We start from the raw sequence: 21,641 nt of genomic DNA on the forward strand, positions 1-21,641 counted from the left end.
TATTGTCCTGCTATTGTTTGTCAGGTGTCTGTCTTGGGGTAGTTAAGTTTGTTGGGTTAGTTGGGGGTAGTTGGGGAACAGTTTTTTATAGTATTTTTGGGGCATTTAAGTTGCAGTGGAGGGAAACTGTAACATGTCAAGGAAGGGCGCAGAGGATGACTGGGGATGAACTGGGAGAGTTCATCTGGTTGGTGTGCCTCTACTTCCCCAACATGGTGGCTATGGGTGGCCGGGTGAGCATGGACTAACCAACATAGGCACGGAAGCTGCGCTGTTCCAGCTACGACGCATCTTCTTGGTGGAGCGCACCGACCACGAGTTGAAGCACTAGTGGGCAGACTTCATCAGCCATGAAAGGGATCTCCTCGATCACCTGGTCATTCAGGTCAACGAAACAGTTGACAAGCACCCCTTATGCATTGCAACATCCTTATTTGCATGTGTGTATGAGGCTGGACTGGCTTGTAGTGAGTACAAAGGGGTACTTACACCTTGCACCAGGCCCAGGTATCCCTTATTAGTGTATAGGGTGTCTAGCAGCTTAGACTGATAGATAATGGTAGCTTAGCAGAGCAGCTTAGGCTGAACTAGGAGACGTGTGAAGCTACTACAGTACCACAAGTGTCACTTGCACAATATCATAAGAAAACACAATACACAGTTATACTAAAAATAAAGGTACTTTATTTTTATGACAATATGCCAAAGTATCTCAGAGTGTACCCTCAGAGTGAGGATACCAAATATACACAAGTTATATGTACACAGTACTAAAAATATGCAGTATAGTCTTAGAAAACAGTGCAACAATGTATAGTTACAATAGGATGCAATGGAGACACATAGGGATAGGGGCAACACAAACCATATACTCCAAAAGTGGAATGCGAACCACGAATGGACCCCAAACCTATGTGACCTTGTAGAGGGTCGCTGGGACTATTAGAAAATAGTGAGGGTTAGAAAAATAGCCCACCCCAAGACCCTGACAAGTGAGTGCAAAGTGCACTAAAGTTCCCCCAAAGACAAAGAAGTCGTGATAGAGGAATAATGCAGGAAAGACACAAACCAACAATGCAACAACGATGGATTTCCAATCTAGGGTACCTGTGGAACAAGGGGACAAAGTCCAAAAGTCACAAGCAAGTCGGAGATGAGCAGATGCCCAGGAAATGCCAGCTGTGGGTGCAAAGAAGCTTCTACTGGACAGAAGAAGCTGAGGTTTCTGCAGGAATGAAAAGGGCTAGAGACTTCCCCTTTCGTGGACGGATCCCTCTCGCCTTGGAGAGTCGTGCAGAAGTGTTTTCCCGCCGAAAGAACGCCAACAAGCCTTGCTAGCTGCAAATTGTGCGGTTAGCGTTTTTGGATGCTGCTGTGGCCCAGGTGGGACCAGGAGGTCGCAAAATGGACCAGGATGTAGAGGGGACGTGGAGCAAGACAAAGAGCCCTCTTAGCAGCAGCTAGCACCCGGAGAAAAGCCAGAAACAGGCACTACGAGGATGCGTGAAATGGTGCTCACCCGAAGTTACACAAAGGAGTCCCACGTCGCCGGAGACCAACTTAGAAAGTCGTGCAATGCAGGTTAGAGTGCCGTGGACCCAGGCTTGGCTGTGCACAAAGGATTTCTGCCGGAAGTGCACAGGGGCCGGAGAAGTTGCAAAAGTCACGGTTACCAACAATGCAGTCTGGCGAGGGAAGGCAAGGACTTACCTCCACCAAACTTGGACTGAAGAGTCACTGGACTGTGGGAGTCACTTGGACAGAGTTGCTGGATTCAAGGGACCTCGCTCGTCGTGCTGAGAGGAGACCCAAGGGACCGGTAATGCAGCTTTTTGGTGCCTGCGGTTGCAGGGGGAAGATTCCGTCGACCCACGGGAGATTTCTTCGGAGCTTCTAGTGCAGAGAGGAGGCAGACTACCCCCACAGCATGCACCACCAGGAAAACAGTCGAGAAGGCGGCAGGATCAGCGTTACAGAGTTGCAGTAGTCGTCTTAGCTACTTTGTTGCAGTTTTGCAGGCTTCCAGCGCGGTCAGCAGTCGATTCCTTGGCAGAAGGTGAAGAGAGAGATGCAGAGGAACTCTGATGAGCTCTTGCATTCGTTATCTAAAGTTTCCCCAGAGACAGAGACCCTAAATAGCCAGAAAATAGGGTTTGGCTACCTAGGAGAGAGGATAGGCTACTAACACCTGAAGGAGCCTATCAGAAGGAGTCTCTGACGTCACCTGGTGGCACTGGCCACTCAGAGCAGTCCAGTGTGCCAGCAGCACCTCTGTTTCCAAGATGGCAGAGGTCTGGAGCACACTGGAGGAGCTCTGGACACCTCCCAGGGGAGGTGCAGGTCAGGGGAGTGGTCACTCCCCTTTCCTTTGTCCAGTTTTGCGCCAGAGCAGGGCTAAGGGGTCCCTGAACCGGTGTAGACTGGCTTATGCAGAAATGGGCACCAAATGTGCCCATGAAAGCATTTCCAGAGGCTGGGGGAGGCTACTCCTCCCCTGCCTTCACACCATTTTCCAAAGGGAGAGGGTGTAACACCCTCTCTCAGAGGAAGTCCTTTGTTCTGCCATCCTGGGACAAGCCTGGCTTGACCCCAGGGGGGCAGAAACCTGTCTGAGGGGTTGGCAGCAGCAGCAGCTGCAGTGAAACCCCAGGAAAGGCAGTTTGGCAGTACCAGGGTCTGTGCTACAGACCACTGGGATCATGGGATTGTGCCAACTATGCCAGGATGGCATAGAGGGGGCAATTCCATGATCATAGACATGTTACATGGCCATATTCGGAGTTACCATTGTGAAGCTACATATAGGTAGTGACCTATATGTAGTGCACGCGTGTAATGGTGTCCCCGCACTCACAAAGTCCGGGGAGTTGGCCCTGAACAATGTGGGAGCACCTTGGCTAGTGCCAGGGTGCCCTCACACTAAGTAACTTTGCACCTAACCTTTACCAGGTAAATGTTAGACATATAGGTGACTTATAAGTTACTTAAGTGCAGTGTAAAATGGCTGTGAAATAACGTGGACGTTATTTCACTCAGGCTGCAGTGGCAGACCTGTGTAAGAATTGTCAGAGCTCCCTATGGGTGGCAAAAGAAATGCTGCAGCCCATAGGGTTCTCCTGGAACCCCAATACCCTGGGTACCTCAGTACCATATACTATGGAATTATAAGGGTGTTCCAGTATGCCAATGTAAATTGGTAAAATTGGTCACTAGCCTGTTAGTGACAATTTGTAAAGAGAGAGCATAACCACTGAGGTTCTGGTTAGCAGAGCCTCAGTGAGACAGTTAGGCATCACACAGGGAACACATACCTATAGGTCACAAACTGATGAGCACTGGGGTCCTGACTAGCAGGGTCCCAGTGACACATAACAAACATACTGAAAACAGGGTTTTCACTATGAGCACTGGGCCCTGGCTAGCAGGATCTCAGTGAGACAGTGAAAACACCCTGACATACACTCACAAACAGGCCAAAAGTGGGGGTAACAAGGCTAGAAAGAGGCTACTTTCTCACACAACCCCCCCCAAACGAAGGACAATAAGGCTAACCTTGGCCAGTTGAGACTTTATTGTCTAAGTGGTGATAAGTAGAGAGTAGCTCTGCAATAGACTGGTTACTCCCTTTATCATCCACTATATGGTTACTTCCCTGTGGGGATGTAAACCACTCTGTTTGAAGTTTTTTAGCTAAGCCACAATGTGAAGATGTATTTTCAGAGTTTCTATCAGTAAGTTTTAGTTTAGAGCAGTGGGAATTATCCACTGAACCTATTTGTAGTGATGGAAATGCCAGACAGGGATGCTGTCTCAGAAAAGCCATAGATCGGCAAAAACCTTGTCCATATCGCTGGAAGAGAGAACAGGGATGCTGTTTCTCTTGAGTTGGAGCAGGGCAGGGATTCTGTCCTATGAGCTCCACACTAGGGCAGGGATGCTGTCCTAAGTGTTGTGAGGCAGTGCAGGGTTTCTGCACTAAAGTTTCTCTGGGAGGGTTGGAGGGATGCTCCATGTTAACTGAAATGGTGCTCTTTTTCTCACCAATGTTAGTTATCCCACAGAGAGGTACTTCTACCTCAGGGAGTCCAGCTTTGCCAGCTGATGATTCCCTTGGAACAGGTGCCACCCCAGGAGAGGTTTCTCCCACCACAGGAATGGTATCCTGAATGGTAGGGTGGTTGGGGGATACTGTGATACCCTTTTTACCTGTTGATGGAGAGGGATCCTGAGTTTTCAGGCCTTCTCTCCTTTGCTTTTTCATTTCAGTAGAAATGAGAGGGAACAATTCCTCAGGGATGCCCAGCATGGCTGAATGGGCATAAAACTCTACATCAGCCCAACCTGAGGCCTCTAGGTCATTACCTAAGAGACAGTCTACAGGTAAGCTAGGTGATACCACCACCTGCTTAGGGCCATTAACTCCACCCCAACTAAACTGAATTATAGCTAAGGGAAGAAACTTAGTGGAGTTATGGACATCAATAATCTTATACTGTTGTCCAATGATGTGTTGATCAGGGTGCACTAGGTTTTCAGTCACCAAAGTGATACTGGCACCTGTGTCCCTTTAGGCCAAGGCCTCAACACCATTTATTGAAACTGTCTGCCTGTACTTATCCATTGTAAGGGGACAAGCAGCCAGTGTGGCAAGGACCATGCCACTAGGTGTGACAGAAACTGTCTTGGGACTGACTACCCCAGTTTCTACTATGGACCCATAAGTGAACCCAACTACACCCTTAACTTGACTGTTGCCAGCAGTCCCACCACTAGTACCACTACTGCTAGGGGCACTAGAGCTTGATGTATTAGTGGTGGTAGGCTCAGGGGGTTTACCTGGACAGGACTTATCCCCTGGCCTATGGCCTCTGTTTTTACACCCAAAGCACCAAGGCTTTTTAAATTGTGTAGGTTGAGAAGAAGAGGAAGAATTTGTTTTATCCTCACCCCCTGTAGAGTGTTTAAGATTAGAAGTGGGATCTTTGGTTTTACCCTTGTCCCCATGCTTATCTTGAGATTTTTCACCATCTTTCTTCTTATTGTTCTCTTTGTCACCTCCTGTATGAACTTTTCTGCTCACCCTTGTTCTGACCCATTTGTCTGCCTTCTTTCCCAATTCTTGGGGAGAGGTCAGATCAGAGTCCACCAAGTACTGGTGCAACAAATCAGACACACAATTATTAAGAACATGCTCTCTCAGGATCAAGTTATACACGCTGTCATAATCAGTAACTTTACTGCCATGTAACCACCCCTCCAAGGCCTTCACTGAATGGTCAATGAAATCAACCCAGTCTTGTGAAGACTCCTTTTTGGTCTCTGAACTTTATCCTGTATTGTTCAGTGGTTAAGCCATAACCATCCAGGAGTGCATTCTTAAGAACTTTGTAATCATTGGCTTCACTTTCTTTCACAGTAAGGAGCCTATCCCTACCTTTTCCACTAAATGATAGCCATAGGATAGCAGCCCACTGCCTTTGAGGGACATCCTGTACAGCACAGGCCCTCTCAAGTGCAGCAAACCACTTGTTAATGTCATCCCCCTCCTTATAAGGGGGAACAATCTTGTGCAGATTCCTGGAATCATGCTCTTTTGCAGGATGACTATGGGGAATACTGCTGCTGCCACCATGGGTTTCTAAACCCAATTTCTGTCTCTCCTTCTCTACTTCTAAGGTCTGTCTATCCAAATCCAGCTGTTGCTTCTTGAGCTTCAGTCTGGTTTGTTCCACTCTCAATCTATTGAGCTCCCTTTCTAACAATCTGTCATCAGGGTGGGTGGGAGGGACATGCCTTGAAACAGAAGTATGGTGAGAATGGACAGAAGGAGACCTATCCCTTACAGAAGGCACCCTAACAGCCTGGTTAACAGAAACATCACTTCTACTGTGGTGAGAAGGAATACTCTTGCTATGATGTGAGACAACACTATCTGTATGGTGTGACTCTACATCAGTACCAACTATGCTAGACTGTCTAGTAATGGGCAGGCTCTGAAGTTTCTTTCCTGAATCTTTTCCTAGGGGGGTCCTGGATCAGATTGGGAACCATTAGCTACTTTTTCAACAGATGGGGCCCTCTTGGCCTTATCTTGTTCTCTAAGCATGTTAAGCAATAATTCCAAGGAAGGATTCTTCCCTACACTCAAACCTCTTTCTATACAGAGACTCCTTGCTCCTTTCCAGCTAAGGTGGTCATATGCAAGTTTGGACAGATCAACATTTTGGCCTGTGCCAGACATTTTAGAAAGAGTTTAAGTGATAGAAAAAGAGAAAAAAGTTTTCAGAACTTTTTAGAAAGACAGAAAAAAACTTTTTTAACTTTTAAGAACTTTTTGAAAGTTTAGAAGTACTTTTCAGCACTTTAGAAAACAGTAAAAAGAGGAAATGCAAAACTTTTTAGCTATGTGTACACACACTGAACTTGTTTTGTATATTTTTCTCTTATGAAAAGTACAATGGCAAGAGTGGTAAGTAGTCTCAAAGCAGTTATCCCACCGCTGCACAACCAATGTAGGAGGCTGGACTGGCTTGTAGTGAGTACCAAGGGGTACTTACACCTTGCACCAGGCCCAGGTATCCCTTATTAGTGTATAGGGTGTCTAGCAGCTTAGGCTGATAGATAATGGTAGCTTAGCAGAGCAGCTTAGGCTGAACTAGGAGACGTGTGAAGCTACTACAGTACCACAAGTGTCACTTGCACAATATCATAAGAAAACACAATACACAGTTATACTAAAAATAAAGGTACTTTATTTTTATGACAATATGCCAAAGTATCTCAGAGTGTACCCTCAGAGTGAGGATAGCAAATATACACAAGTTATATGTACACAGTACTAAAAATATGCAGTATAGTCTTAGAAAACAGTGCAACAATGTATAGTTACAATAGAATGCAATGGAGACACATAGGGATAGGGGCAACACAAACCATATACTCCAAAAGTGGAATGCGAACCACGAATGGACCCCAAACCTATGTGACCTTGTAGAGGGTCGCTGGGACTATTAGAAAATAGTGAGGGTTAGAAAAATAGCCCACCCCAAGACCCTGAAAAGTGAGTGCAAAGTGCACTAAAGTTCCCCCAAAGACAAAGAAGTCGTGATAGAGGAATAATGCAGGAAAGACACAAACCAACAATGCAACAACGATGGATTTCCAATCTAGGGTACCTGTGGAACAAGGGGACCAAGTCCAAAAGTCACAAGCAAGTCGGAGATGGGCAGATGCCCAGGAAATGCCAGCTGTGGGTGAAAAAAGAAGCTTCTACTGGACAGAAGAAGCTGAGGTTTCTGCAGGAACGAAAAGGGATAGAGACTTCCCCTTTCGTGGACGGATCCGTCTAGCCTTGGAGAGTCGTGCAGAAGTGTTTTCCCGCCGAAAGAATACCAACAAGCCTTGCTAGCTGCAAATTGTGCGGTTAGCGTTTTTGGACACTGCTGTGGCCCAGGAGGGACCAGGAGGTCGCAAATTAGACCAGGAGGTAGAGGGGACATCGAGCAAGACAAAGAGCCCTCTTAGCAGCAGGTAGCACCTGGAGAAAAGCCAGAAACAGGCACTACAAGGATGCGTGAAACGGTGCTCACCCGAAGTTACACAAAGGAGTCCCACGTCGCCGGAGACCAACTTAGAAAGTCGTGCAATGCAGGTTAGAGTGCCGTGGACCCAGGCTTGGCTGTGCACAAAGGATTTCCGCCGGAAGTGCACAGGGGCCGGAGAAGTTGCAAAAGTCGTGGTTACCAACAATGCAGTCTGGCGTGGGGAGGCAAGGACTTACCTCCACCAAACTTGGACTGAAGAGTCACTGGACTGTGGGAGTCACTTGGACAGAGTTGCTGGATTCAAGGGACCTCGCTCGTCGTGCTGAGAGGAGACCCAAGGGACCGGTAATGCAGCTTTTTGGTGCCTGCGGTTGCAGGGGGAAGATTCCGTCGACCCACGGGAGATTTCTTCGGAGCTTCTAGTGCATAGAGGAGGCAGACTACCCCCACAGCATGCACCACCAGGAAAACAGTTGAGAAGGCGGCAGGATCAGCGTTACAGAGTTGCAGTAGTCGTCTTAGCTACTTTGTTGCAGTTTTGCAGGCTTCCAGCGCGGCCAGCAGTCGATTCCTTGGCAGAAGGTGAAGAGAGAGATGCAGAGGAACTCTGATGAGCTCTTGCATTCGTTATCTAAAGTTTCCCCAGAGACAGAGACCCTAAATAGCCAGAAAAGAGGGTTTGGCTACCTAGGAGAGAGGATAGGCTACTAACACCTGAAGGAGACTATCAGAAGGAGTCTCTGACGTCACCTGGTGGCACTGGCCACTCAGAGCAGTCCAGTGTGCCAGCAGCACCTCTGTTTCCAAGATGGCAGAGGTCTGGAGCACACTGGAGGAGCTCTGGACACCTCCCAGGGGAGGTGCAGGTCAGGGGAGTGGTCACTCCCCTTTCCTTTGTCCAGTTTCGCGCCAGAGCAGGGCTAAGGGGTCCCTGAACCGGTGTAGACTGGCTTATGCAGAAATGGGCACCAAATGTGCCCATGAAAGCATTTCCAGAGGCTGGGGGAGGCTACTCCTCCCCTGCCTTCACACCATTTTCCAAAGGGAGAGGGTGTAACACCCTCTCTCAGAGGAAGTCCTTTGTTCTGCCATCCTGGGACAAGCCTGGCTTGACCCCAGGGGGGCAGAAACCTGTTTGAGGGGTTGGCAGCAGCAGCAGCTGCAGTGAAACCCCAGTAAAGGCAGTTTGGCAGTACCAGGGTCTGTGCTACAGACCACTGGGATCATGGGATTGTGCCAACTATGCCAGGATGGCATAGAGGGGGTAATTCCATGATCATAGACATGTTACATGGCCATATTCGGAGTTACCATTGTGAAGCTACATATAGGTAGTGACCTATATGTAGTGCACGCGTGTAATGGTGTCCCCGCACTCACAAAGTCCGGGGAGTTGGCCCTGAACAATGTGGGAGCACCTTGGCTAGTGCCAGGGTGCCCTCACACTAAGTAACTTTGCACCTAACCTTTACCAGGTAAATGTTAGACATATAGGTGACTTATAAGTTACTTAAGTGCAGTGTAAAATGGCTGTGAAATAACGTGGACGTTATTTCACTCAGGCTGCAGTGGCAGACCTGTGTAAGAATTGTCAGAGCTCCCTATGGGTGGCAAAAGAAATGCTGCAGCCCATAGGGATCTCCTGGAACCCCAATACCCTGGGTACCTCAGTACCATATACTATGGAATTATAAGGGTGTTCCAGTATGCCAATGTAAATTGGTAAAATTGGTCACTAGCCTGTTAGTGACAATTTGTAAAGAGAGAGCATAACCACTGAGGTTCTGGTTAGCAGAGCCTCAGTGAGACAGTTAGGCATCACACAGGGAACACATACCTATAGGTCACAAACTTATGAGCACTGGGGTCCTGACTAGCAGGGTCCCAGTGACACATAACAAACATACTGAAAACAGGGTTTTCACTATGAGCACTGGGCCCTGGCTAGCAGGATCTCAGTGAGACAGTGAAAACACCCTGACATACACTCACAAACAGGCCAAAAGTGGGGGTAACAAGGCTAGAAAGAGGCTACTTTCTCACACAACCCCCCCCCAAACGAAGGACAATAAGGCTAACCTTGGCCAGTTGAGACTTTATTGTCTAAGTGGTGATAAGTAGAGAGTAGCTCTGCAATAGACTGGTTACTCCCTTTATCATCCACTATATGGTTACTTCCCTGTGGGGATGTAAACCACTATGTTTGAAGTTTTTTAGCTAAGCCACAATGTGAAGATGTATTTTCAGAGTTTCTATCAGTAAGTTTTAGTTTAGAGCAGTGGGAATTATCCACTGAACCTATTTGTAGTGATGGAAATGCCAGACAGGGATGCTGTCTCAGAAAAGCCATAGATCGGCAAAAACCTTGTCCATATGGCTGGAAGAGAGAACAGGGATGCTGTTTCTCTTGAGTTGGAGCAGGGCAGGGATTCTGTCCTATGAGCTCCACACTAGGGCAGGGATGCTGTCCTAAGTGTTGTGAGGCAGTGCAGGGTTTCTGCACTAAAGTTTCTCTGGGAGGGTTGGAGGGATGCTCCATGTTAACTGAAATGGTGCTCTTTTTCTCACCAATGTTAGTTATCCCACAGAGAGGTACTTCTACCTCAGGGAGTCCAGCTTTGCCAGCTGATGATTCCCTTGGAACAGGTGCCACCCCAGGAGAGGTTTCTCCCACCACAGGAATGGTATCCTGAATGGTAGGGTGGTTGGGGGATACTGTGATACCCTTTTTACCTGTTGATGGAGAGGGATCCTGAGTTTTCAGGCCTTCTCTCCTTTGCTTTTTCATTTCAGTAGAAATGAGAGGGAACAATTCCTCAGGGATGCCCAGCATGGCTGAATGGGCATAAAACTCTACATCAGCCCAACCTGAGGCCTCTAGGTCATTACCTAAGAGACAGTCTACAGGTAAGCTAGGTGATACCACCACCTGCTTAGGGCCATTAACTCCACCCCAACTAAACTGAATTATAGCTAAGGGAAGAAACTTAGTGGAGTTATGGACATCAATAATCTTATACTGTTGTCCAATGATGTGTTGATCAGGGTGCACTAGGTTTTCAGTCACCAAAGTGATACTGGCACCTGAGTCCTTGTAGGCCAAGGCATCAACACCATTTATTGAAACTGTCTGCCTGTACTTATCCATTGTAAGGGGACAAGCAGCCAGTGTGGCAAGGCCAATGCCACTAGGTGTGACAGAAACTGTCTTGGGACTGACTACCCCAGTTTCTACTATGGACCCATAAGTGAACCCAACTACACCCTTAACTTGACTGTTGCCAGCAGTTCCACCACTAGTACCACTACTGCTAGGGGCACTAGAGCTTGATGTATTAGTGGTGGTGGGTGTAGGAAAGTACCATCTTGCCTGGCATGTTACCCCCATTTTTCACTGTATATATGTTGTTTTAGTTGTATGTGTCACTGGGACCCTGGTAACCCAGGGCCCCAGTGCTCATAAGTGTGCCTGAATGTGTTACCTGTGTAGTGACTAACTGTCTCACTGAGGCTCTGCTAATCAGAACCTCAGTGGTTATGCTCTCTCATTTCTTTCCAAATTGTCACTAACAGGCTAGTGACCATTTTTACCAATTTACATTGGCTTACTGGAACACCCTTATAATTCCCTAGTATATGGTACTGAGGTACCCAGGGTATTGGGGTTCCAGGAGATCCCTATGGGCTGCAGCATTTCTTTTGCCACCCATAGGGAGCTCTGACAATTCTTACACAGGCCTGCCACTGCAGCCTGAGTGAAATAACGTCCACGTTATTTCACAGCCATTTTACACTGCACTTAAGTAACTTATAAGTCACCTATATGTCTAACCTTTACCTGGTAAAGGTTAGGTGCAAAGTTACTTAGTGTGTGGGCACCCTGGCACTAGCCAAGGTGCCCCCACATTGTTCAGAGCCAATTCCCTGAACTTTGTGAGTGCGGGGACACCATTACACGCGTGCACTACATATAGGTCACTACCTATATGTAGCTTCACAATGGTAACTCCGAATATGGCCATGTAACATGTCTATGATCATGGAATTGCCCCCTCTATGCCATCCTGGCATAGTTGGCACAATCCCATGATCCCAGTGGTCTGTAGCACAGACCCTGGTACTGCCAAACTGCCCTTCCTGGGGTTTCACTGCAGCTGCTGCTGCTGCCAACCCCTCAGACAGGCAGCTGCCCTCCTGGGGTCCAGCCAGGCCTGGCCCAGGATGGCAGAACAAAGAACTTCCTCTGAGAGAGGGTGTGACACCCTCTCCCTTTGGAAAATGGTGTGAAGGCAGGGGAGGAGTAGCCTCCCCCAGCCTCTGGAAATGCTTTGTTGGGCACAGAGGTGCCCAATTCTGCATAAGCCAGTCTACACCGGTTCAGGGACTCCTTAGCCCCTGCTCTGGCGCGAAACTGGACAAAGGAAAGGGGAGTGACCACTCCCCTGCACCTCCCCTGGGAGGTGTCCAGAGCTCCTCCAGTGTGCTCCAGACCTCTGCCATCTTGGAAACAGAGGTGCTGCTGGCACACTGGACTGCTCTGAGTGGCCAGTGCCACCAGGTGACGTCAGAGACTCCTGCTGATAGGCTCCTTCAGGTGTTAGTAGCCTATCCTCTCGCCTAAGTAGCCAAACCCTCTTTTCTGGCTATTTAGGGTCTCTGTCTCTGGGGAAACTTCAGATAACGAATGCAAGAGCTCATCCGAGTTCCTCTGCATCTCACTCTTCACCTTCTGATAAGGAAACGACTGCTGACCGCGCTGGAAGCCTGCAAACCTGCAACATAGTAGCAAAGACGACTACTGCAACTCTGTAACGCTGATCCTGCCGCCTTCTCGACTGTTTTCCTGCTTGTGCATGCTGTGGGGGTAGCCTGCCTCGTCTCTGCACCAGAAGCTCCGAAGAAATCTCCCGTGGGTCGACGGAATCTTCCCCCTGCAACCGCAGGCACCAAAAAGCTGCATTACCGGTCCCTTGGGTCTCCTCTCAGCACGACGAGCGAGGTCCCTCGAATCCAGCGACTCTGTCCAAGTGACCCCCACAGTCCAGTGACTCTTCAGTCCAAGTTTGGTGGAGGTAAGTCCTTGCCTCACCTCGCTGGGCTGCATTGCTGGGAACCGTGACTTTGCAGCTACTCTGGCCACTGTGCACTTCCGGCGGAAATCCTTTGTGCACAGCCAAGCCTGGGTCCACGGCACTCTAACCTGCATTGCACGACTTTCTAAGTTGGTCTCCGGCGACGTGGGACTCCTTTGTGCAACTTCGGCGAGCACCGTTTCACGCATCCTCGTAGTGCCTGTTTCTGGCACTTCTCTGAGAGCTACCTGCTTCAGTGAGGGTTCTTTGTCTTGCTCGACGTCCCCTCTCTCTTCAGGTCCAATTTTCGACCTCCTGGTCCCTCCTGGGCCCCAGCAGCGTCCAAAAACGCCAAACGCACGATTTGCGTCTAGCAAGGCTTGTTGGCGTCCTTTCGGCGGGAGCACACTTCTGCACGACTCTCCACGGCGAGGGGGATCGGTCCACCAAAGGGGAAGTCTCTAGCCCTTTTCGTTCCTGCAGAAACCTCAGCTTCTTCTGTCCAGTAGAAGCTTCTTTGCACCCGCAGCTGGCATTTCCTGGGCATCTGCCCATCTCCGACTTGCTTGTGACTTTTGGACTTGGTCCCCTTGTTCCACAGGTACCCTAGATTGGAAATCCACAGTTGTTGCATTGCTGGTTTGTGTCTTTCCTGCATTATTCCTCTAACACGACTACTTTGTCCTTAGGGGAACTTTAGTGCACTTTGCACTCACTTTTCAGGGTCTTGGGGAGGGTTATTTTTCTAACTCTCACTATTTTCTAATAGTCCCAGCGACCCTCTACAAGGTCACATAGGTTTGGGGTCCATTCGTGGTTCGCATTCCACTTTTGGAGTATATGGTTTGTGTTGCCCCTATCCCTATGTTTCCCCATTGCATCCTATTGTAACTATACATTGTTTGCACTGTTTTCTAAGACTATACTGCATATTTTTGCTGTTGTGTATATATATCTTGTGTATATTTCCTATCCTCTCACTGAGGGTACACTCTAAGATACCTTGGCATATTGTCATAAAAATAAAGTACCTTTATTTTTAGTATAACTGTGTATTGTGTTTTCTTATGATATTGTGCATATGACACTAAGTGGTACTGTAGTAGCTTCACACGTTTCCTAGTTCAGCCTAAGCTGCTCTGCTAAGCTACCATTATCTATCAGCCTAAGCTGCTAGACACCCTATACACTAATAAGGGATAACTGGGCCTGGTGCAAGGTGCAAGTACCCCTTGGTACTCACTACAAGCCAGTCCAGCCTCCTACATTGGTTGTGCAGTGGTGGGATAAGTGCTTGAGACTACTTACCACTCTTGTCATTGTACGTTTCATAAGAGAAAAATATACAAAACAAGGTCAGTGTATATACACATAGCCAAAAAGTTTTGCATTTCCTCTTTTCACTCTTTTCTAAGTGCTGAAAAGTACTTCTAAACTTTCAAAAAGTTCTTAAAAGTTTAAAAAGTTTTTTTCTGTCTTTCCAAAAAGTTCTGAAAACTTTTTTCTCTTTTTCTATCACTTTAACTCTCTCTAAAAAATGTCTGGCACAGGCCAAAATGTTGATCTGTCCAAACTTGCATATGACAACCTTAGCTGGAAAAGAGCAAGGAGTCTCTGTATAGAGAGAGGTTTGAGTGTAGGGAAGAATCCTTCCTTGGAACTGTTACTTAACATGCTTAAAGAACAGGATAAGGCCATAGGTGCCTCATCTGTTGAAAAAGTACCTAATAGTTCTCAATCTGATTCAGGGACTCCCCCAGGAAAAGATTCAGGAAATAAACTTCCTAGCCTGCCCATTACTAGACAGTCTAGCATAGATGGTAATGATAATGAGCCACACCATAGAAATAGTGTTGTCTCACATCATAGCAAAAGCATTTATTCTCACCATACTGGTAGTAATGTTTCTGTTAACCAAGCTGTTAGAGTGGCTTCTGTAAGGGACAGGTCTCCTTCTGTTCATTCCCATCATAGCTCTGTTTCTAGGAATGTCCCTCCCACCAACCCTGATGACAGAATGTTAGAGAGGGAACTCAATAAGTTGAGGGTGGAACAAACCAGACTGAAGCTTAAAAAGCAACAGCTGGATTTGGATAGACAGTCTTTTGAATTAGACAAGGAAAGACAGAAGTTGGGTTTAGATACCCATGGTGGCAGCAGCAGTGTTCCCCATAGTCATCCTGCAAAAGAGCATGATTCCAGGAATCTGCACAAGATAGTTCCCCCTTACAAGGAGGGGGATGACATTAACAAGTGGTTTGCTGCACTTGAGAGGGCCTGTGTTGTACAGGATGTCCCTCAAAGGCAGTGGGCTGCTATCCTATGGCTATCATTTAGTGGAAAAGGTAGGGATAGGCTCCTTACTGTGAAAGAAAATGATGCTAATAATTTCCAAGTTCTTAAGAATGCACTCCTGGATGGTTATGGCTTAACCACAGAACAGTATAGGATAAAGTTCAGAGAGACCAAAAAGGAGTCTTCACAAGACTGGGTTGATTTCATTGACCATTCAGTGAAGGCCTTGGAGGGGTGGTTACATGGCAGTAAAGTTACTGATTATGACAGCCTGTATAACTTAATCCTGAGAGAGCATATTCTTAATAATTGTGTGTCTGATTTGTTGCACCAGTACTTGGTGGACTCTGATCTGACCTCTCCCCAAGAATTGGGAAAGAAGGCAGACAAATGGGTCAGAACAAGGGTGAACAGAAAAGTTCATACAGGGGGTGACAATGTTGGCAACAAAAAGAAGGATGGTAAGTCTTCAGACAAGGGTGGGGACAAATCTAAAAATGAGTCTTCATCAGGCCCACAAAAACACTCTGGTGGGGGTGGTGGGTCCAAATCCTCCTTTAATCAGAACAAGGAAAAGAAACCATGGTGCTATTTATGTAAAATAAAAGGCCATTGGACAACAGATCCCAGTTGTCCAAAGAAAGGCACCACAGCTCCTACCACTACAACCCCTACTGCTACACCTAGTGTCCCTACTAATAGCAGTGGTGGTGGGAGCAAACCTACTAATAGCCAATCCAAGGGAGTAGCTGGGCTCACTATTGGTAACTTAGTTGGGGTTGGTCTGATTAGGGAGACCACAAAGGCTACTTTAGTCTCTGAAGGGGCTATTGATTTAGCCACTTTGGTTGCTTGCCCCCATAACTTGGAGAAGTACAAGCAACTAACCCTAATAAATGGTGTTGAGGTCCAGGCCTACAGGGACACAGGTGCCAGTGTCACAATGGTGATTGAGAAACTGGTGCACCCTGAACAACACATACTTGGACACCAGTACCAAGTAACCGATGCTCACAACATAACACAAAGCCACCCCATGGCTGTTGTAAATCTCAACTGGGGGGGGGGTAACTGGTCCAAAGAAAGTTGTGGTAGCTTCAGATTTACCTGTAGACTGTCTATTAGGGAATGATTTGGAGACATCAGCTTGGTCAGATGTGGAGTTGGAGGCCCATGCAGCAATGCTGGGCATCCCAGGGCATATTTTTGCTTTGACAAGGGCTCAGGCCAAAAAGCAAAAAGGACAGGGAAGCTTGGATCCTGGAACAATGGACCAAGTGCTCCCTAAAGCTAGGGCTAGTAGAAGCAAACCCCTTCCTACTATCCCTCCCTCTACAGTGGATTCTACTTCTGAGGAAGAAGAATTCCCTCCCTGTGCAGAACCTACACCAGAGGAGCTGGAAGCAGACACTGCTGAGCTTTTGGGTGAAGGGGGGCCTGCCAGAGAGGAGCTGAGTGTGGCACAGCAAACCTGTCCCACATTAGAGGGTCTCAGACAGCAAGCTGTCAAACAGGCTAATGGGGATGTCAGTGACTCTCACAGAGTTTACTGGGAGGACAACCTCTTGTACACTGAGCATAGGGATCCTAAACCTGGAGCTGCCAGGAGATTAGTGATTCCTCAGGAGTACAGAAAGTTCCTCCTAACACTGGCACATGACATTCCCTTGGCTGGGCATCTATGACAAATGAAAACTTGGGACAGGCTTGTTCCCCTGTTTCATTGGCCTAGGATGTCTGAGGACACAAAGGAATTTTGTAAGTCCTGTGAAACCTGTCAAGCCAGTGGCAAAACAGGTGGCACCCCAAAGGCACCCCTTATTCCACTGCCTGTGGTTGGGGTTCCCTTTGAAAGGGTAGGGGTTGACATAGTTGGCCCCCTTGACCCTCCTACTGCTTCAGGCAATAGGTTTATCTTAGTGGTAGTGGACCATGCCACAAGATATCCTGAAGCAATTCCTTTAAGGACCACTACAGCTCCTGCAGTGGCAAAGGCCCTCCTGGGAATATTTTCCAGGGTGGGCTTCCCAAAGGAAGTAGTATCAGACAGGGGAAGCAATTTCATGTCTGCATACTTAAAGGCCATGTGGAAGGAGTGTGGTGTAACGTACAAGTTCACAACACCCTATCATCCACAAACAAATGGACTGGTGGAGAGATTTAATAAAACTCTTAAAGGCATGATTATGGGTCTCCCTGAAAAACTCTGCAGGAGATGGGATATACTTCTACCATGCCTCCTTTTTGCCTACAGGGAGGTACCCCAGAAAGGAGTGGGCTTCAGCCCCTTTGAACTTCTTTTTGGACACCCTGTTAGGGGTCCACTCACACTTGTAAAGGAGGGTTGGGAACAACCTTTAAAAGCTCCTAAGCAGGATATTGTGGATTATGTACTTGGCCTCAGATCAAGGATGGCTGAGTACATGAAAAAGGCCAGTAAAAACCTTCAGGCCAGCCAAGAGCTCCAGAAGCAATGGCATGATCAGAAGGCTGTTTTGGTTCAGTACCAACCAGGGCAGAAAGTGTGGGTCTTGGAGCCTGTGGCCCCAAGAGCACTCCAAGATAAATGGAATGGTCCCCACACAATTGTTGAAAAGAAGGGTGAAGTCACCTACTTGGTTGACTTAGGCACTGCCAGGAGTCCCCTTAGGGTGCTCCATGTCAACCGCCTGAAACCCTACTATGACAGGGCTGATCTCACCCTGCTCATGGCAACTGATGAGGGACAGGAAGAAGACAGTGATCCTCTACCTGATCTCTTCTCTTCCACAGAACAGGATGCTCTTGTGGAAGGTGTAGTTTTGGCTGATTGTCTTACTGCTGAGCAGAAAGATAATTGCATAAATCTCCTAGATCAATTCTCTGAACTCTTCTCTACTGTGCCAGGTACCACTTCTTGGTGTGAGCACACTATAGATACGGGAGACAGTTTACCTGTCAAAAGTAAGATCTATAGGCAGCCTGACCATGTCAGGGACTGCATAAAGCAAGAGGTCTAGAAAATGTTGGAACTAGGAGTGGTTGAGCACTCTGACAGTCCATGGGCTTCTCCTGTGGTACTGGTACCAAAACCCCATTCCAAAGATGGAAAGAAGGAAATGCGGTTTTGTGTAGACTATAGAGGTCTCAACTTGGTAACCAAAACTGATGCTCACCCTATACCCAGGGCAGATGAGCTCATAGATACACTGGCATCTGCCAAGTATCTAAGCACTTTTGATTTGACTGCAGGGTATTGGCAGATCAAATTATCAGAAGATGCTAAACCTAAGACTGCATTTTCTACCATTGGAGGACATTACCAGTTTACTGTAATGCCTTTTGGTTTGAAAAATGCACCTGCCACTTTTCAGAGGTTGGTGAACACAGTCCTGCAAGGGCTGGAAGCTTTCAGTGCAGCATATTTGGACGATATAGCTGTCTTTAGCTCCAGCTGGGATGATCACCTGGTCCACCTATGGAAAGTTTTGGAGGCCCTGCAAAAGGCAGGCCTCACTATCAAGGCTTCAAAGTGCCAGATAGGGCAGGGTAAGGTGGTTTATCTGGGACACCTTGTTGGTGGGGAACAGATTGCACCACTTCAGGGGAAAATCCAAACAATTATTGATTGGGTTCCCCCTACCACTCAGACTCAGGTGAGAGCCTTCCTAGGCCTCACTGGGTATTACAGGAGGTTCATTAAGAACTATGGCTCCATTGCAGCCCCTCTTAATGACCTCACATCCAAGAAAATGCCTAAAAAGGTATTATGGACAGCAAACTGTCAGAAAGCTTTTGAGGAGCTGAAGCAGGCCATGTGCTCTGCACCTGTCCTGAAAAGCCCTTGTTACTCTAAAAAATTCTATGTCCAAACTGATGCATCTGAATTAGGAGTAGGGGCAGTCCTATCACAACTTAATTCTGAGGGCCAGGATCAACCTGTTGCTTTTATTAGTAGAAGGTTGACCCCTAGAGAAAAGCGTTGGTCTGCCATTGAGAGGGAGGCCTTTGCTGTGGTCTGGGCTCTGAAGAAGTTGAGGCCATACCTGTTTGGCACTCACTTCATTGTTCAGACAGACCACAAACCTCTACTTTGGCTAAAACAAATGAAAGGTGAACATCCTAAATTGTTGAGGTGGTCCATATCCCTACAGGGAATGGACTATACAGTGGAACATAGACCTGGGAGTAGCCACTCCAATGCAGATGGACTCTCCAGATATTTCCACTTAGACAATGAAGACTCATCATGTCATGGCTAGTCTTATTGTCCTTCGTTTGGGGGGGGGTTGTGTAGGAAAGTACCATCTTGCCTGGCATGTTACCCCCATTTTTCACTGTATATATGTTGTTTTAGTTGTATGTGTCACTGGGACCCTGGTAACCCAGGGCCCCAGTGCTCATAAGTGTGCCTGAATGTGTTACCTGTGTAGTGACTAACTGTCTCACTGAGGCTCTGCTAATCAGAACCTCAGTGGTTATGCTCTCTCATTTCTTTCCAAATTGTCACTAACAGGCTAGTGACCATTTTTACCAATTTACATTGGCTTACTGGAACACCCTTATAATTCCCTAGTATATGGTACTGAGGTACCCAGGGTATTGGGGTTCCAGGAGATCCCTATGGGCTGCAGCATTTCTTTTGCCACCCATAGGGAGCTCTGACAATTCTTACACAGGCCTGCCACTGCAGCCTGAGTGAAATAACGTCCACGTTATTTCACAGCCATTTTACACTGCACTTAAGTAACTTATAAGTCACCTATATGTCTAACCTTTACCTGGTAAAGGTTAGGTGCAAAGTTACTTAGTGTGTGGGCACCCTGGCACTAGCTAAGGTGCCCCCACATTGTTCAGAGCCAATTCCCTGAACTTTGTGAGTGCGGGGACACCATTACACGCGTGCACTACATATAGGTCACTACCTATATGTAGCTTCACAATGGTAACTCCGAATATGGCCATGTAACATGTCTATGATCATGGAATTGCCCCCTCTATGCCATCCTGGCATAGTTGGCACAATCCCATGATCCCAGTGGTCTGTAGCACAGACCCTGGTACTGCCAAACTGCCCTTCCTGGGGTTTCACTGCAGCTGCTGCTGCTGCCAACCCCTCAGACAGGCAGCTGCCCTCCTGGGGTCCAGCCAGGCCTGGCCCAGGATGGCAGAACAAAGAACTTCCTCTGAGAGAGGGTGTGACACCCTCTCCCTTTGGAAAATGGTGTGAAGGCAGGGGAGGAGTAGCCTCCCCCAGCCTCTGGAAATGCTTTGTTGGGCACAGAGGTGCCCAATTCTGCATAAGCCAGTCTACACCGGTTCAGGGACCCCTTAGCCCCTGCTCTGGCGCGAAACTGGGCAAAGGAAAGGGGAGTGACCACTCCCCTGACCTGCACCTCCCCTGGGAGGTGTCCAGAGCTCCTCCAGTGTGCTCCAGACCTCTGCCATCTTGGAAACAGAGGTGCTGCTGGCACACTGGACTGCTCTGAGTGGCCAGTGCCACCAGGTGACGTCAGAGACTCCTGCTGATAGGCTCCTTCAGGTGTTAGTAGCCTATCCTCTCGCCTAAGTAGCCAAACCGTCTTTTCTGGCTATTTAGGGTCTCTGTCTCTGGGGAAACTTCAGATAACGAATGCAAGAGCTCATCCGAGTTCCTCTGCATCTCACTCTTCACCTTCTGATAAGGAAACAACTGCTGACCGCGCTGGAAGCCTGCAAACCTGCAACATAGTAGCAAAGACGACTACTGCAACTCTGTAACGCTGATCCTGCCGCCTTCTCAACTGTTTTCCTGCTTGTGCATAGTCTTAGAAAACAGTGCAACAATGTATAGTTACAATAGAATGCAATGGAGACACATAGGGATAGGGGCAACACAAACCATATACTCCAAAAGTGGAATGCGAACCACGAATGGACCCCAAACCTATGTGACCTTGTAGAGGGTCGCTGGGACTATTAGAAAATAGTGAGGGTTAGAAAAATAGCCCACCCCAAGACCCTGAAAAGTGAGTGCAAAGTGCACTAAAGTTCCCCCAAAGACAAAGAAGTCGTGATAGAGGAATAATGCAGGAAAGACACAAACCAACAATGCAACAACGATGGATTTCCAATCTAGGGTACCTGTGGAACAAGGGGACCAAGTCCAAAAGTCACAAGCAAGTCGGAGATGGGCAGATGCCCAGGAAATGCCAGCTGTGGGTGAAAAAAGAAGCTTCTACTGGACAGAAGAAGCTGAGGTTTCTGCAGGAACGAAAAGGGATAGAGACTTCCCCTTTCGTGGACGGATCCCTCTAGCCTTGGAGAGTCGTGCAGAAGTGTTTTCCCGCCGAAAGAATACCAACAAGCCTTGCTAGCTGCAAATTGTGCGGTTAGCGTTTTTGGACACTGCTGTGGCCCAGGAGGGACCAGGAGGTCGCAAATTAGACCAGGAGGTAGAGGGGACATCGAGCAAGACAAAGAGCCCTCTTAGCAGCAGGTAGCACCTGGAGAAAAGCCAGAAACAGGCACTACAAGGATGCGTGAAACGGTGCTCACCCGAAGTTACACAAAGGAGTCCCACGACGCCGGAGACCAACTTAGAAAGTCGTGCAATGCAGGTTAGAGTGCCGTGGACCCAGGCTTGGCTGTGCACAAAGGATTTCCGCCGGAAGTGCACAGGGGCCGGAGAAGTTGCAAAAGTCGTGGTTACCAACAATGCAGTCTGGCGTGGGGAGGCAAGGACTTACCTCCACCAAACTTGGACTGAAGA

The sequence above is a fragment of the Pleurodeles waltl genome, unplaced genomic scaffold (genome assembly GCF_031143425.1).
Source record: "Pleurodeles waltl isolate 20211129_DDA unplaced genomic scaffold, aPleWal1.hap1.20221129 scaffold_59, whole genome shotgun sequence".
NCBI lineage: Eukaryota > Metazoa > Chordata > Amphibia > Caudata > Salamandridae > Pleurodeles > Pleurodeles waltl.